The sequence below is a fragment of the Eriocheir sinensis genome, chromosome 18 (genome assembly GCF_024679095.1).
Source record: "Eriocheir sinensis breed Jianghai 21 chromosome 18, ASM2467909v1, whole genome shotgun sequence".
Taxonomy (NCBI): Eukaryota; Metazoa; Arthropoda; class Malacostraca; order Decapoda; family Varunidae; genus Eriocheir; species Eriocheir sinensis.
The window spans coordinates 165903-183114 of record NC_066526.1 but is presented as its reverse complement, the minus strand read 5'-3'; the positions used below and the strand labels follow the sequence as shown (position 1 = coordinate 183114).

Here is a 17212-nt window from a genome sequence, read left to right as displayed (position 1 = left end):
CTCAGCCACTCCCTCTGGCTCTGAACTCCCCTTGGTCATGTGCACTGTGCAGTGTGTGTACGCCAGCCTCTGTTTCCCTTCCTGTGTCTCTGCCTCCACTCAGACAAACACTAAGGAGAAACTGACCATGAGAGTAAAGAGTAAAAACTGAGCATAGTGAAATTTTCTTAGAAATATTCACTTAAAAAGTCTGATGTGTCTCTTTACAGGTGTTCTTTGAAGGCTTAACGGGTGATGAAACCTGGGGCTACATGGCTGTGGACGACGTCAAGGTCGCGCCAGGGGCATGCCCTCTGCCAGTGACCTGTAACTTTGATGGGGAGGACCTGTGCCTCTGGACCCAGGACATCACTGACCGGGCAAACTGGCTCCTGTACAACGAACTGGATGGCTTGGGAGACTTTTCAAATGGTAAGACAGACAGACCAATTTTTTCCCTCTCTATGTCTACCCGTGAGTCCCTCTCTCTCCCCTTGCAGGAACTTCGTCCACAGCAGAAGCATGTCTTTTTTATTTCTTTGTCTTTTTCTTTTACTTTATTTTTCTCTGTGTTTCTATATATCTGTATTGTTATCTTTCTTTCTCTGGTTGTTTCTGTCTGTCTTTCTATATATTAAGGTAGGTGGGTGGTTAGGGCAGGCAGGGTAGGTTAAGTTAGCATGGGGGTTCCTTGGGTTAGGCTACGATAGTTAAGTGGAGGTTAGATTAGTATGGGGTAAGGGAGAGAGGCTGTGTCATGGGGTTTGGTTAGTTAAGATTAGGGTTTTCTTGCAGTGTCCAGAGGACACACCAGTCAGCCAGGTGTGTGTGTGGCAGCACTGACATTGTTCACCCCCAGGCGATGAAGGCTACTTTGTGGCGCTGCAGCCCGGCCCGCCTTTGTCTCCCAAGGACTCAGCGAGGATGGTCTCACAGCCGTTTGAAACATCGGAGACGTCATGCTTTTCTTTCTGGTGAGAATCATTGTTTTAGTTTAATATTTTCTTGTGGTCATGTTTGGTGTGTTGACTTGGGGAAGAGAAAACTTTGAAAACCAGAAAGCAATACATGTAAGTTTGAGAGGAAAGGTCACTCAGTCTGATGTGTCATGGAGTAGATACAAATTCATTTCTTAATATAATAAACTGCAGACCTCAGCCAGATTGTTGTTAGTACAGCCTTAAAACATAAAAAAATATTGAGCACATCAGAATGTCAAACTCTGTGTGCAGGAGTGTCCACACATTTTATCACAGACCAATTTATGTGGGAAAACTAATACTGGATAAACTACTAATGATGATGATAATTATATAGAGCATTTTTACTCTATGCATGGGGCATCTCATATTGCCACTGCGCTTTGCGCAGTGGCAGTATCATAACCAATGAGATTCATCTGAGGTGCGTTTTTGCTGCCTATGCGTAGAGCTCCCCTGTTTAGGGTACTGGGGAAGGAGCAATACGGCTACCCTCTGACTGGGAAGGTAGCCTACCCCATCCTCACCTTAATGTGGTGCGCACCGTTAGTATACCCTGTGGGGTAGCACCAATGGGGAGGGGGGCAGTGACCATCAGCTGCTTTGTTTTAATCCTTTTAGCCTTAAGGAGCAAGTCTCTATAACACTACATTGGACTGGCCACCCATTGGTGGCCTCTAATACTTTTATTGAATTTTTAGAGGCAGGAGCGATGGCCAGAGGGCGGCAGAAGAGAAAGGAATGTGTGAGACTGGTGTCTATAAATGTGAATGGTTTAGGTGGTGAGGAAAAGAGGAGAGTGATGACTGAAAATTTTGTAAATGGTAGAGTGGATGTGTTGGGAGTGAGTGAAACACATATTCGAGGAACTGGTGTGAGTGATGGTAGAGAGGGTACATGGGAGGCTGCGCCTGGGGGGGTTGTATGGACGAGGATAGAAGAGAAGTATAGAGGCAGGAGTAAGGAAGGATGTGCTATTGTGAGTCTGAAAGAGTGTGGAATGGTGTGACTGATTATGGTTGGAAGGGATCAAGAATTGTGTGGCTGAAAGGAAAAGTAGGTTTAGAAAAGAATGCATGGGTGTGTATTTATGTACCAGTAAATGTGAAGAGTAAAAAAGTACTGAGAGAAAGGGAAACTTTTTGGGAGGAAGTGAATGCATGTTTGAAGAGTTTTGGGAAAGAAAGGAAACTTATTATGATGGGAGATATGAATGCTAAAGTGGGTGATGAATGTGTGATGGATGTGGTGGGAAAATGGGGGATAATGGAGAGTGCCTGGTGGATGTCTGTGCTGAGAGGGGAATGTTCCCAGCGAACACCTTCTTTCAGCACAAGAATATCCACCGATACACATGGAGGAGGGGAGAAGATAATGAGCAGAAAGGATTTATTGGTTATGTGGCAGTAGATGAAAAGCTTAGAAAATAAATTTGTGACACGAAGGTAGTAAGAGGAATGTTCGATGGATCTGACCATCTTGCAGTGCTGGCAAAGTTCAAGCTGAAAGAAAAGTGGGTGTTTGAAAAGAAAGGTGAAGTAAAAAAGGAAATACTGAAGATAGAAAAGTTACAGGAAAAAGAAATAAAAGATGAGTATAACCGTGAAATGGCAGAGGCCTTAAATGAAAAATGGGAAAGTGTAAAAGATAATACAAATATTGAAAAAGGTTTTGGAACATTTAAAGAAATAATGGTAACTACAACAAAAAAGTGTTCGGGATGGAAGTGGTGAGAGATGGAAAAAGAAAAGGAAATTCTTGGTGGACAGAAGAGATAAGGAGGATAGTAAAAGAGAAAAGGGAACTTTTTAAGAAAACTCAAGAAAGAAATGTGGCTGAGCAAGTAAAAAGGGAAAGGAAAAAGAAATATAGAGAATGCAAAATGAAATTAAAACAAGCAATAAAAGAAAGTAAGAAGAGAGTTGATGAAGACTTTGGAAAAAGACTAAAGTGAAAAATATAAAGGGAACAGGAAATCATATTGGAAAGAAGTAAAAAACGAAAGAAATGCAGAAAATATCTCTTCAAGTAAAATAAATGGAGTTATGGATGAGAATGGCAAGATGTTGAAAGACGGGGAAGCTGTGAAAGAGAGATGGAGAGAATATTTCAAAAACTTAATGAATTTTGAGGGTGGACGTCCAGCAGCTGTAACAGCAGCAGTTTTGAGTAGAGGTAGAGGAGGAGCATATAAAGAAAGAACTATAACATATGAAGAAGTAAATTAGGCAATAAAAAGATTAAAAAATGGAAAGGCAACAGGAATTGATGGAATCACAGCAGAAATGTTGAAGTGTGGAGGAGATGAAGTTGTGAAATGGATGGTCAAGATATGTGAAGTAGTATGGGAGGGGGAGGGGGTGCCAGCAGACTGGACAAAAGCCATCATTGTCCTAGTTTACAAGGGGAAGGGCAGGAGAGAGGAATGTGGGAGCTATAGAGGTGTAAGTCTCCTGAGTATACCTGGGAAGGTATATGGAAAAGTCATAATAGAGAGGGTGCAAAGACTTACAGAAGAAGTGAAGAGCAAGGAGGCTTCAGGAAGGGAAGGGGATGTGTGGGTCAGATATTTGCCTTCAGGATGGTAGTAGAAAAAATAATAGCAAAAGGAAAAAAACTATACACTGCCTTCATGGATTTAGAAAAAGCTTATGACAGAGTCGATTGGAATGCACTGTGGGATGTTTTAAAGATTTATGGTGTGGGAGGAAAACTGCTTAGTGCAATAAAGTCTTTCTATGAGGATGCATCTGCATGTGTCAAAATTACTGGAGAAACAAGTGAACATTTTGAGATAAAAGTGGGCTTAAGACAAGGGTGTCACCATGGTTATTCAATATTTGTATGGATGGTGTTATTAGAGAAATGAAGGGCAAAGTTGGAGAAGTTGGAGTAAGACTGTTTGATGAGGGAAGGAAGTGGGTACTGAATTCGATACTGTTTGCTGATGACACGGTGCTCATTGCAGAAAATGAAAGTGACCTACAAAATTTGGTCAGTGTTTTTGATAGTGTCTGTAATAGGAGAAAGCTGAAAGTAAATGTCAACAAAAGTAAAGTGATGGTTTGTGAGCGGAGTAGAAGTGAGGTTGTAGATTTTGTATGCTCATATAGAGTGGGAATTGAATGCGAAAAAGAATGCAAAATAATTCTGAATGGTGAAGAAATGGAGGAGGTCAATGAGTTTAAGTACCTTGGATCAGTTATGTGTAAGCATGGTGGTATGGAGGGTGAGATAAGAGAAAGGGCATTGCAAGGAAGAAGGGTGGTAGGGTCTTTGGGACGAATCATGAATGGCAGAAGTGTGAGCATGGAGGCAAAGAGGGATTTGAAAAATACAATAATAGTACCAACCCTCACATAGGCAAGTGAAATGTGGGCCTGGAATGAAAGTCAGAGGTCTAGAGTGCAGGCAGTGGAAATGAGTTATTTGAGGAGTGCTTGTGGTGTGAGTAGAATGGATGGAATGAGTAATGAAAGTGTGTACGAGCATTTAGGAATGTGTCACAGGGGTGAAGGGAAGAAGTGTGGAGTGGTGGAAGAGGTGAAGTGACAGACTTGCCACATGGAGTGAATGGAGGAGAGTAAGATGACCAGGAGGGTGTATGTGAGTGAGATAGAGGGGGGGAATGCTAGAGGACGACCTCCAGTGAAATGGAGGAATAGGGTGCAAGAGTACATTGGGGAGAGGGGGGAAAGATCTTTGAGAAACTTTGAGCAGGCAAGGAGGGAGTGTCTGGATAGAGAAAGTTGGAAGCTCTTCTGCCATGGCCATCCCGTGGTGGGAGCTCCTAGGAGCAGGCGTCCATGAAATGATGATGATGAAGACAATGTCATTACCTCATTATTGTCTAGTTCATGTTAATCTGTATTTATCTCTGACATTTTTCCATTTTAATAGTTCTTCAGGGCTTGGCTATGAAAGGAAAACCTCCACTTATATTTCCTGACAGCTTGGCACAAGGGGCCGCATTACAAGTCAAACCAGACAAGTTTTGGCTCCCTACAAAAATTGGTTTAGAGGCCGGACTACAAGTCCAATCTGAGAAGTTTTGGCTCCCTACAAAAATTGGTTTAGGGGCCAGACTACAAGTCCAATCCAAGAAGTTTTGGCTCCCTACAAAAATTGGTTTAGGGGCCAGACTACAAGTCCAATCCAAGAAGTTTTGGCTCCCTTCAAAAATTGGTTTGGGGGCAGACTACAAGTCCAATCCAAGAAGTTTTGGCTCCCTTCAAAAATTGGTTTGGGGGCAGACTACAAGTCCAATCTGAGAAGTTTTGGCTCCCTTCAAAAATTGGTTTGGGGGCAGACTACAAGTCCAATCTGAGAAGTTTTGGCTCCCTTCAAACATTGGTTTAGGGGCAGACTACAAGTCCAATCCAAGAAGTTTTGGCTCCCTTCAAAAATTGGTTTAGGGACAGACTACAAGTCCAATCTGAGAAGTTTTGGCTCCCTTCAAAAATTGGTTTAGGGACAGACTACAAGTACAATCCAAGAAGTTTTGGCTCCCTACAAAAATTGGTTTAGGGACAGACTACAAGTACAATCCAAGAAGTTTTGGCTCCCTTCAAAAATTGGTTTAGGGGCAGACTACAAGTCCAATCCGAGAAGTTTTGGCTCCCTCCAGAGTAAATCATCCCAAACTCTGTTGGGACCCCAAACTTCTCGGATTATACTTGTAGGACAGCCCTTAAACCGACCTTTGTAGAGACCCAAAACTTCTCATGTTTAACTTGTAATACAGCCCAAAGCCTTGCTGTGAGCCATGACCAGAAACAGTCATGGCTGTGTTCCCTCCCGCAGGTACTCCATGTCTGGCGCCAATGTTGGCTCGCTGGGCGTGAGCCTCATTGACTATTACAACCACTACGGTCTGATGTGGCAGCTGACCGGCGCACAGACCAACAGCTCAGAGTGGAGGGAGGGCCGGCTGCCCATTCCTTCAACAGACAAGGAGGCCATGGTCTGTAGCCTTCAGTTTGGTGTGAAACCAAACTTTTAGTCCGTGTTAGAAATATTTGAGCTTTGAAATGTATGAATACTCTTTAGGCTCAGATTTGTTTTGTCATCCACCATCCTGTTGGTGCAGGAAAGAAATTATTAGTGATGTTTATTTTCATTTAAATTTCCGCCCTTGTCTCAGGTTGCCATCACTGCCAAGGCAAGTTCTGTCGAAGAAACAGGGAACGGAATAATTGCTGTTGACTTCATTGAGCTGATGGTGGATGAGGAGTGTTCCTTCCTCCCAGCGGAGGCTGAGGTGATTGACCCTCCCCCGACCACCACCACCCCCGCCCCCACACCAACGCCTGGCTTTGAATTCTCCTGCACCTTTGACAACTGGGAAAACTTCCTCTGTGGCTGGACAGATGTTTCCCAGAATGGATATCCTTGGACCATTGTTAAGGTATGCTTTCTAACCTCAAGAAGATAGTTTTTTATTGTATCCTGCTCACTATGGCTGTAAGTTAATTATAATGATTTATTTGATCTTTATTTTGTTTTGCTGTACAGTGGTCCACTGAGTTTCTTGCCTAATCAGGACCATTGAAATCTGTGCTAAATCATCACACATGGACCAAGCAATGGTTACCTGTGCTGAGCCTAGTTCCTCAGCTCACTGTTATCCAAGGGCCAATTTTTGCTGCCCATCACAGGTTCAGAAAATAGAAGGTACAGACAGCTTGCATTACAGGGACTTGCTTGCCAGTGTGTCCTTCTCTCTCTGTCCAGTGGACTGTGGCTGTGTTTTCCAGGGACTCATTAGGAATGGTGTGTTTTTATATTTCAGGGCTCCCTCACTTCTAATGGGATTGGTCCCGTGAGTGATCACACAACAGGGTCCGGCTTCTACCTGTCCACCTCCCGCACCACAGACCAGGTGCAGAGCGTAGACGTGGTCTCCACCATCCAGAGCCCAGAGCTGGTGGACACCAGCCTCAAGTGCTTTGTGTTCTGGCACTTCATCTGGGGAGACCTGGCACAGCTAACTGTTAGTAGCCACACACTTGACTGTGTCTCAGAGGGGCACATCTGCTGCTGCAGGCAGGGAATTATTCAGTCCAGAATTGTTCCGAGCAGCATTGTGTATCATTTTAAGTTTTATGGTATAAATTAGAAAGTAGTGGATGATTTAGCTCTTCTCACATAACTTGCCACATTATCACTTTTAGGACTTTATTTTGAAGTCAAAGTATACGACTGCTCGCTAGAATTAAATTTCTGCAAAAGTTTTGCTTATGAAATAAATGTTTGGTCAGAATATAACAACTTAAGCCCTGAAGCCTGATGCTGCTCACCCAGGTGACGAATGGCACCGAGGAAATCTGGACTCGCTCTGGAAGCCAAGGCAACCGCTGGGTGGCAGCAAAAGTAGAGGTCAGCGACTACTCTGGCCAGAGGATCTTCCTGGAGGGAACGTTGAAGGCTGACCACGAGAACTCCTATGTGACTATTGATGACCTCTATGCATACGACATGTCCTGTGAGTCGGTGGATGTGAGTACAGTCTGCTGTTGTATGTTCTGCTGTGGGGGATGAAGAAGGATTTGAGTGAAGATCATAAAGCATGAGTAATTTTGTTTGGTGTCATGGCTGCAGAAGCAGAGGGGTGCTCCTGAGGACTGTAGACCTCAGTGTTAGATCATCATTAGTTGACCAGGTTGACGGATGGTAGTTTTGGTATTAATGTCGTGTGATTCTCTGGCTCATATAGACCTGTTACATTTTCTTCCTTATTTGTTGGCCTGAAGCCCTCCACCGCTCCCCAGCACTTGTGAAGGCCTCAGGCGTCACAGCCGCCTCATGGCCCGCAGTGGCCAGGAGTGAGAGAACCCACAGCGTGTTGTCGCATGAGGCAGCACTCGATCATGTGTTATTCTTATATAGTCTATGGCAGCTTTACTTAAATTATATGAACAAAACAGTAAGGCTCAGTTTACTAATCATCTTTCTCCCCCTGGTTGTAATTGTTCATTTGATGCCCAAACCATAGAAGATGATGGTGTCACTGATGGTTGTGCTGACTCACTGATGCTGAACTCCCCTCCTTCCAGGTGGGTGCCAGCCAGGGCCACCAGTGTGACTTTGAGGAGGAGGACCTGTGTGGCGCGGTGAACCAAGGCAACGGTGCGGACAACGCTGACTGGCAGTGGGTTGTTGCCTCAGAGGGAGGTGAGCTGGTGACCTGTTCCCCTTGTTTAGTGACCTTTGCAGATGTCTCCAAGATCTGTTAACATGACACTGAGGAGAGTAATGAGCTGCCAGACTTGCAATTTTTACTTCATTCATCATGTTTATTCAATAATTTTCCTTTTCAAAATCTTCACATATATTCTCACCCATTCAGAAGTTCATAAATTACTGCCTCATATTTTTTTAAGATAAAGGAATGAGCAGTGTAAAGGCAAGCCTGGCATTAATTTTGTCACGTGGTGTTCACTCTACAGCAGTTCACATAGCCTCCTCCACTGCCCTTCCATGAAAATAGGAAAATAATTCTGAAGTATATGTGTATCTGTCCATCCACTGTGCAGCAACTGGCGGCTACGACCACTCCTACCAGACAGAGGCCGGCCACTTCCTCCAGATGGCCGCCAGTGTCTCTGGCGTCGGGTCACACAAGATGGCCAAGCTGCAGCTGCCTATCATGACATATCTGCCGGCTGGTGATTACTGTTTCCAGCTCTACTACATCAGGTTTGGTGGAGTCTCCACTGGAAGCATCACCATATATGTAAGTCAGAGATGTGGTTACCATTCCTACTGTTGTGTTACACTGGGTCTGTATTTACCATAGTACAGAAGGGTCGTCTAATGTGCAAGAATATGTGCAGTAGAAACACTCACCTGTTAGGTTCCTGGGAAGAAGGATCTTCATGAACAGAGCAGGAGGCAGCAAAAGCAATGAGTTGACAACAGGACACACGAATATGGCTGGAGTCCTATCAGCTAAACACTTCTTTGGTGTGGGGAAAAAATATGTTTAGAGTATGGAAAAGAGATAGAAATAGAAAGTTTGGAGCAATGAGAATTCATAGCAGTTGAGAAACTTGGCACCTCACCAGCGATGGAGTGTTCGTGTTTGGTATTCGTATTCAAATTCCATGTTTGGGCGTATTCGTGTTCGTATTCGAATGACCAGTGATAGAAATCAAAGTATTTGCATCCGTATTACAATACAAGGGGAAAAGTATTTGTATTCTGTGAATAATCTGATGAATACTTTACAGGGCTAAACCTAAGAATTTTTTAGTGGGTGGGCACTGGACATTTTTATTTTTTATTACTGAGTTAGTCATCACATATTAAAACATGCACACAAATTATAATTATACTATATATGTATGTATATATGCATACGTATGTGTGTGTGTGTGTGTGTGTATTTACCTAGTTTCCCTAGTTGTGAAATACAGGAAAAGAGCCGTACTAGGCTCGTGCTGTCCCGTCTCCATAATGCTTATTATCCAGTTTGGCTTTAAATTCATGAATCGTTTTTGCACACACAGTCTCCTCGTCAAGTCCGTTCCATGTTGTTATGCTTCTGTATGGAAAACTGTATTTCTTGATGTCTCTCCTACAGTCGCTCTTCTTCAATTTTTTACCATTGCCTCTTGTCACACTTCTGTCACGTACCACTAGGTCTTCCCTGTCCAATTTCTCCAATCCCTCTTGTATCCTGCACAATGCTATTAGGTCCCCTCTCTCTCTTCTGCTCTCCAGTGTTGTTAGTCCCAATTTCTCCAGTCTTTCTTCATAAGTATGTTCTCTCAGAGTTTCCGGTAATTTAGTCGCTGCTCTTTGTATTCTTTCCAACTTTCTAATTTCTTTCTTCAATCTGGGTGACCACACTAATGCTGCATATTCCAGTCTTGGACGCATCATCGATGTTATTAGTTTCTTCATCATTTCTTCATCTAAATATGTAAATGCTGCCTTTATGTTTGTAAGAAGATTGCATGTTTCCCCAGTTATCCGGTCTGTATGTTTTCCAAAGGATAACCTGTCTGTTATGATCACTCCCAGATCTTTTTCTTCAGTTTTTTTCATGATTCTTTCATTACTCAGAGAGCAGTTCCCTGATATTCGTCTACTGCTCTTACCAAACTCCATCACGCTACACTTCTCTGTATTGAATGTCATTTCCCATTTGCGTGACCATTCGCTTATTCTATCGAGATCTTGGCTCAGGGCTACACAGTCATCTTCATTAGCCACCCTCCTCATTATTTTAGCATCATCAGCAAACATATTCATATAGCTTGTGTGTGTGTGTGTGTGTGTGTGTGCGTGTGTGTGTGTGTAGTGAGTGAGATTCGTGCATATGGCAGCGTAATGCCAAGGTATAGGTATAGTAAAATGACGCAAACTACCCCCCCCCCCAAGAGTTAGTCATTCCCCCCATTTTTTCCTTTTTTTACCTTCTGGGCAAAATTAATTCAGTGGGTGGGCAATTTATTTTTGTATGTGGGTAGTCGCCCACCCAGCTAACATGTTACATTTAGGCCTGATACTTTAAAATTTATTATCAGAAATAACATCAGCTGTTCCTTACAACTCCAGCCTCCTGAGCGGACATGTACAGTACAGGTTCATGAGTTCATTTTTCTGTTGTTTAGAGCAGTGCTGTGCCCAGTTATGTCAAGAAGTTATTTTTCAATGAAAAGTATTCATGAATGTATTCATGAATACTTTCAAGAAGTATTCATATTTGTATTTGACTTCAAGCCATTTCAGAGTAGGTATTCAAATTTGTATTCGTATTCATTGGAATCTGAAGTATTGGTATTCATATTCAAATACACAACACATGTATTCACTCCATCCTGCACCTCACTAAATAGAAAATAAACTTGAATGCACACAAAGAGCAATGGAGATGAATATGCTGGGACTGATGTGGAGAGACAGGAGGCCTGGATGGCTTACTGAACAAGTAAAGTGCAAAGATATATCAGTGGCAGTTAAGAGTAAAAAATGATCCTGGCTGGCAGGTCACATGATGCGTACACCTGATGACAGGTAGACAGCTAAAGTGACAGAGTGATCACACAAAAGTATTATCCAGGCAGACAGACTACATGAGAATATGTGGCAGAGCAGGAGAGAGAGAGAGAGAGAGAGAGAGAGAGAGAGAGAGAGAGAGAGAGAGAGAGAGAGAGAGAGAGAGAGAGAGATAGAGAGAGAGAGAGAGAGAGAGAGAGAGAGAGAGAGAGAGAGAGAGAGAGAGAGAGAGAGAGAGAGAGAGAGAGAGAGAGAGAGAGAGAGAGAGAGAGAGAGAGAGATAGAGAGAGAGAGAGAGAGAGAGAGAGAGAGAGAGAGAGAGAGAGAGAGAGAGAGAGAGAGAGAGAGAGAGAGAGAGAGAGAGAGAGAGAGAGAGAGAGAGAGAGAGAGAGAGAGAGAGAGAGAGAGAGAGAGAGAGAGAGAGAGAGAGAGAGAGAGAGAGAGAGAGAGAGAGAGAGAGAGAGAGAGAGAGAGAGATAGAAAATCAGACCACAGACCCCATGGTCCAGACTTGGTGGTCTGTCCTTAAACCTAAGTGATTTTACATTAATCAGAAGACTCCAAAACGTTGCATTTCTGCTCTAGTTGATATTAAGTTGAAGGAAGTGACGGTCGAGCTTATTTTTGAAGGAGTCAATCGTGTTACACTGGACCACTGATGATGGGAGCTTATTCCATTCTCGCACTACAACGTTGGTGAAGAAAAATTTGGTGCAGTCTGAATTTACTTGTCTACATCTGAGTTTTACGCCATTGTTCCTCGTGCGCAAAGTGTCATCGATCATAAACAATGTTGATCTGTCTACATTCGTGAAACCATTAAGTATTTTAAAACATTCGATCAGTTTTCCTCGGAGGCGACGTTTCTCAAGAGAGAACATGTTAAGGGTAGAAAGCCTTTCTTCGTAGGATTTGTTGCGCAAGGAAGGGATAATTTTCGTTGCCCGACGCTGAACACCTTCTAATTTAGCAATATCCTTTGCATGGTGGGGAGACCAAACTGTACCGCATATTCCAAGTGGGTCTGACTAAACTGTTGTAGAGCGGGAGTATTACATCTTTATTCTTAAATAAAGTTTCTTTTAATGAAGCCCAACATTCTGTTCGCTTTATTTGCTGCATCGATGCATTGCTGTGAGAATTTGAGGTTTGACGCGATTTTGACCCCCAAGTCCTTGACGCATTGAACGCTTTTGAGTTTAACGCCGCGAATTTCGTAATCAAACTTCTTATTCCTCGTTCCAACTTGAAGGACCTGGCACTTGTCTACGTTAAAGGGCATCTCCCATCTATCCGACCAAGCTGAAATTTTGTGCAAATCCTCTTGGAGGCTTTGCCTGTCTTCGTCAGTGAGAACCGAGTTACCAATCTTTGTGTCGTCTGCAAATTTACTAATGCAGTTATTGAGTCCAACATCCACGTCGTTGATGTAAATAATGAAGAGCAGAGAGAGAGAGAGAGAGAGAGAGAGAGAGAGAGAGAGAGAGAGAGAGAGAGAGAGAGAGAGAGAGAGAGAGAGAGAGAGAGAGAGACTTATCCTTGCAGATCTTTATCAAAGCCTGCCTGGTAATGGTGATGAAGAGGATGCTGCCTGGAAGGTGTAGCATTTTCATTTTGCCAACAGTTCTGCTTCACAGTGTCTTCCTTTAGAACTGCAGAGTTTCTGAACATTGTCCCTCCACCTTGGGTTCAGTAAGTCTCCTCAGAGGCCACAGAGTCACAGAAGGGACACAGCAACCAATCAGTAGTTACACATTTCTTTGAGGTTAGTGATCGGTGTTCTCTCCATTTTTCAGACGGAGAAATATGGCGAGCTTATGTTTTTCGTGGAGGTCATAACCCAAGAAGCTGCCTCAAGCTGGACCCTCCTGCAGAAAACCTTCCACAATGAGCTTGATAACACCACCGTTGGCTTTGTGGTGAGGGGCGACCTGTATGCCTCCACCTCTGACCTGGCAGTAGTGGCCATAGATGATTACTCCTTCACCTCCTCTGCCTGTCCTCTGGTGAGTAGGCTAGCCTTAACCTGTCCACTGTGATTGGCACAGAATTGGCTTTCACTGTTAGCCTGGTAACATATAATCTCAGGTCTTTCTCTGCCTCTGTGGTGGATAGTGGAGTGTTTTCCATGTGGTATTGGTGTGCTGGATATCCCCTCCCAAGGTGCAGGACTTAATATTTTTCTTCACTGAATTGTCGCAGCCACTTTTTGTTCCATTCCTGTTTGTAGCTTGGTGAGGTCCTCTTGTAGGAAATCCACAGTCAAGGGGTTAAGGAGAAGTACAGTCATACCTGGTTTATGAGTGTTTGGATTTATGAGCAAAATAAATCACAGAAAATGCCTTGGTTTACAAGCGATGATTTGGTGTACAAGGATCCTGTTTGTACAAGTTGAAGACACGAGCGTTGGTTCCCTTTGTTTGCCTCAAGACGAGAGCACTCAGAGTGGAAAACAACGGGAATGTGGTCTCAGTCCGCATTGTACACTTGCTTACATTAGTGCTCTAGTGTGCAGTCTTTGTGTTTTCAGCACTAGACTTACTTACAGATTTGGTTTACAAGTTTTTTTGGTTTGCGAGAAAAATTCTGGACCGAATTAAACTCGTAAACTGAGGTATGAATGTGTTTTGTGGTCCATGTCACTGGCAACTCTTTCTGTACTCTGGCTGTATCTCGGGAGGCAGATAACAGACATTTCTTTAGCTCAGTGGCCTTCAACGGCAGACTTTTTATGCTTAATTCTGAGCCTTGACGCTTGACATTTCTTGGACATAATTTACAATTATTACGTATTATTTCTTATCTCTGACTACTGATGTTTGATCCTTAAGTAACCACTGATATAAGTCTTAAATTTTTATGTGACTCATCTGCACTTTTTTCATGGGTAGGCATTGTAATGGTTCATGCTGGTGTCACATGTGCTGGAACTCCCCTAAAATTTCTTGTCTTGTGCCACAGCAGTATAGGAAGGAAAGCTTGAGTTCCCTACATCTGTATTTGTTGCTCTGGATCACAATCATTCAGTAGCATTGTGGAAGGCAGAAAATACATTTAGCTTGTTACATTGTTGGTTCAGTTTATATGTTATTTATTTTTATGGTGAAGAAATGGAGGAGGTCAATGAGTTTAAGTACCTTGGATCAGTTATGAGTAAGCATGGTGGTATGGAGGGAGAGACAAGAGAAAGGGCATTGCAAGGAAGAAGGGTGGTAGGGTCTTTGGGACGAATCATGAATGGCAGAAGTGTGAGCATGGAGGCAAAGAGGGATTTGAGAAATACAATAATAGTACCAACCCTCACATATGCAAGTGAAATGTGGGCCTGGAATGAAAGTCAGAGATCTAGAGTGCAGGCAGTGGAAATGAGTTATTTGAGGAGTGCTTGTGGTGTGAGTAGAATGGATGGAATGAGTAATGAAAGTGTGTACGAGCATTTAGGAATGTGTCACAGGGGTGAAGGGAAGAAGTGTGGAGTGGTGGAAGAAGTGAAGTGACAGACCTTAAAGTGGGTTGGCCACATGGAGCGACTGGAGGAGAGTAAGATGATCAGAAGGGTGTATGTGAGTGAGACAGAGGGAGGGAATGCTAGAGGACGACCTCCAGTGAAGTGGAGGGATAGGGTGCAAGAGTACATTGGGGAGAGGGGGGAAAGATCTTTGAGAAACTTTGAACAGGCAAGGAGGGAATGTCTGGATAGAGAAAGTTCGAAGCTCTTCTGCCGTGGCCATCCCCTGGTGGGAGCTCCTAGGAGCAGGCATCCATGAAATGATGATGATGATTTTTACCTGTATGGCACTCCCCCGTAGCCTGGCTCCTGTGCCTTTGAGGATGCCCACACCTGCATGTGGCACACAGAGATGAATGAAGACCTCGCCTGGCAGCTGACCAATGGCCTGCAGCAGCACGGGGGACCCCAGTGGGACCACACCAACAACTCCACCACAGGTCAGGAGGCTCAAGGCACCACCCAGAACACTAACTCTCAATACAAATGTTTGGATATTTTGTGATTGTCAGGTTGTACCATAACTGGCATCTGAAAACTTTAGGGCACAGGAAGCCACATATAGCTATAGGAATCAAGAGATTGGGATGGCATTTAAAAGGAGGAGAATCTTTTTTTTTAATTTTTATTTATTTATTTATTTTTTTTCATATTGAGAATGTAGTGTGTTGTTTTCAGGCGGGTACGTGGTGGTGGAGGACGAGGGTGAGCACAGCGGCACGGCCACCGCCCTGGTGAGCTCCTTCATCCCCTATGACGTGTATGGCTACTGCTTCACCTTCTTCTACTCCCTCAGTGGGGATGAAGAGGCTCAGTTGAGGGTCAAGACTCGCAGTGAGAGTGGCATTCATGTTGTTTGGTCTCTGTCTGGAGATCAAGGGCCTGACTGGCTCTATGGACAGGTATGCATTGGGAAGTGATCAGGAAACTAGGGTATCTCTGTTGTCATCTTACTAATACAAAATATTTTCTTGTTTATCTGTCAATCTCAGTCTCTGACACCTGTCCCCTCCCATGAACCTTTTCTGCCAGAAGGGTCTCCAACATTCCCTGTTCCAGCACCCCAGCTCAGCACACTCACTCCCTCACCTACTAACTCTCTCTGACTCCCCTCTTCACTGCTTGCCCACTCTGTTGATCCAATGCAGTGTTGGTGTCCTTCTGATACCCTCTTGGCTAAACAGCCTTCATAAGTTTCTTCACAAAATCATCATCCTGATTCATTCTCATCACATGGACAAACAACCTCAGAGTGTGTTTCACCAATTCAGTCACTCTGCAGTGCTCTCCCTTGCATGGAAACGTGCTCAGAGGGATCTCTTCTGAGGTTGACGTAGTTGGGCGAGTGAGGGGACTCATTCCATGGTGTATGTCCTTATTGGTTGATTCAGCAATTGCAAGTGATCTGTTGCTCTTCATGTGATTTAGTACAAGGTGCAGTTCTGGTAGTGATTATTTAACTCTCAGTAAATGACAAGGAAACAGACCTGCCCTCCAAGGCCGTGTGCTCCATCCCTGCAGGTGGGCGTCCCCAACTCTGCCGACGCAGACTTTGAGCTGGTCATTGAGGGCGTCACCGGCTCCTATGCTAATGGGTGGATTGCTCTGGATGACCTCTACACGTACACGGGGGAGTGCGCCACCAAGCCCCCAGAGGCCACACCCGAGCCGCTGGCCACCACCACCTCTGCGCCAGGCAAGTCTTGGGGCTGCCTTGCACTGCTCCAGGCCCAAGCCTCCCTTCAGGCAGCAGCAAATTGCTTGATATTCTTCCCATCATCATAATGCATGAAAAACTTCACAATATTGTCAGATACCTTTTTATAGTTATTATTATTATTATTATTATTATTATTATTATTATTGTTATTATTATTATTATTATTATTATTATTATTATTATTATTATTATTATTATTATTATTATTATTATTATTATTATTATTATTATTATTATTATTATTATTATTATTATTATTATTACTATTACTATTATTCTTGTGAGAGATGAATGAGGTAGAGAGAGAGCTGGCTGTTCGTCATCCCCCAAACACTGGAGACGTCGAGAAAGAGAAAATGAAAATGAAAGTGATGAAAGAGAAAGATGATGAGGACCAAAAGAGTTTAGAATAATATATAAATGTCTGGCCAGAGGTGCAGGGCAGTAAGTACCTTAGCACACCCAGCAAACAAACGCTTCCCTCCCTGGCGTACGCATGTTTAGGCCATCTCAGGTACTCAGACTCTAGGCCATAATGTTTACCATCTCCTTCCCTGGCAGACGGTGACATCTTTTTCTGTGACCTGGAGATTGACCTGTGCTCAATGGTCCAGGACGCTGACGACGACTTTGACTGGGAGCACCAGCACTCAGAGGACGACTTTGAGATGCCACCCGGAGGACACATTCTCGTTGATGCCTTTGGCCACAGTGCGGGGGAGAAGGCAATCATCAGTACACCTTATTTCACGACCCAGGGCCTGCAGTGTGCAAGCTTCTGGTAGGTCAGACACTTGTAATGGAGTGGATGTCTGCTTTACTGAAGTAGCCTGGCATACACCTGCCAAAACAGGTGTAAACCACTCCTGGTGAGGTGTGGGTGTGCTGCAAGGCAATGAAGGACCCTTCCCTGTCCTCACTCTCCCTTTCCTTGCTGCCTCATCACCTCCAGGGAGGAGTCCAGCTGGGCAAGGGGCAACAATGGACTGTTAGGCTTGGCAAAATAGTTGGTCCATACCC

General features: G+C 43.9%; 1 pseudogene; it reads left to right on the top strand.

Annotated features, from left to right (window-relative positions):
- LOC127000187 (MAM and LDL-receptor class A domain-containing protein 2-like) overlaps nucleotides 1-17212 on the top strand; it is a 156334-nt pseudogene that overhangs the window by 20772 nt on the left and 118350 nt on the right.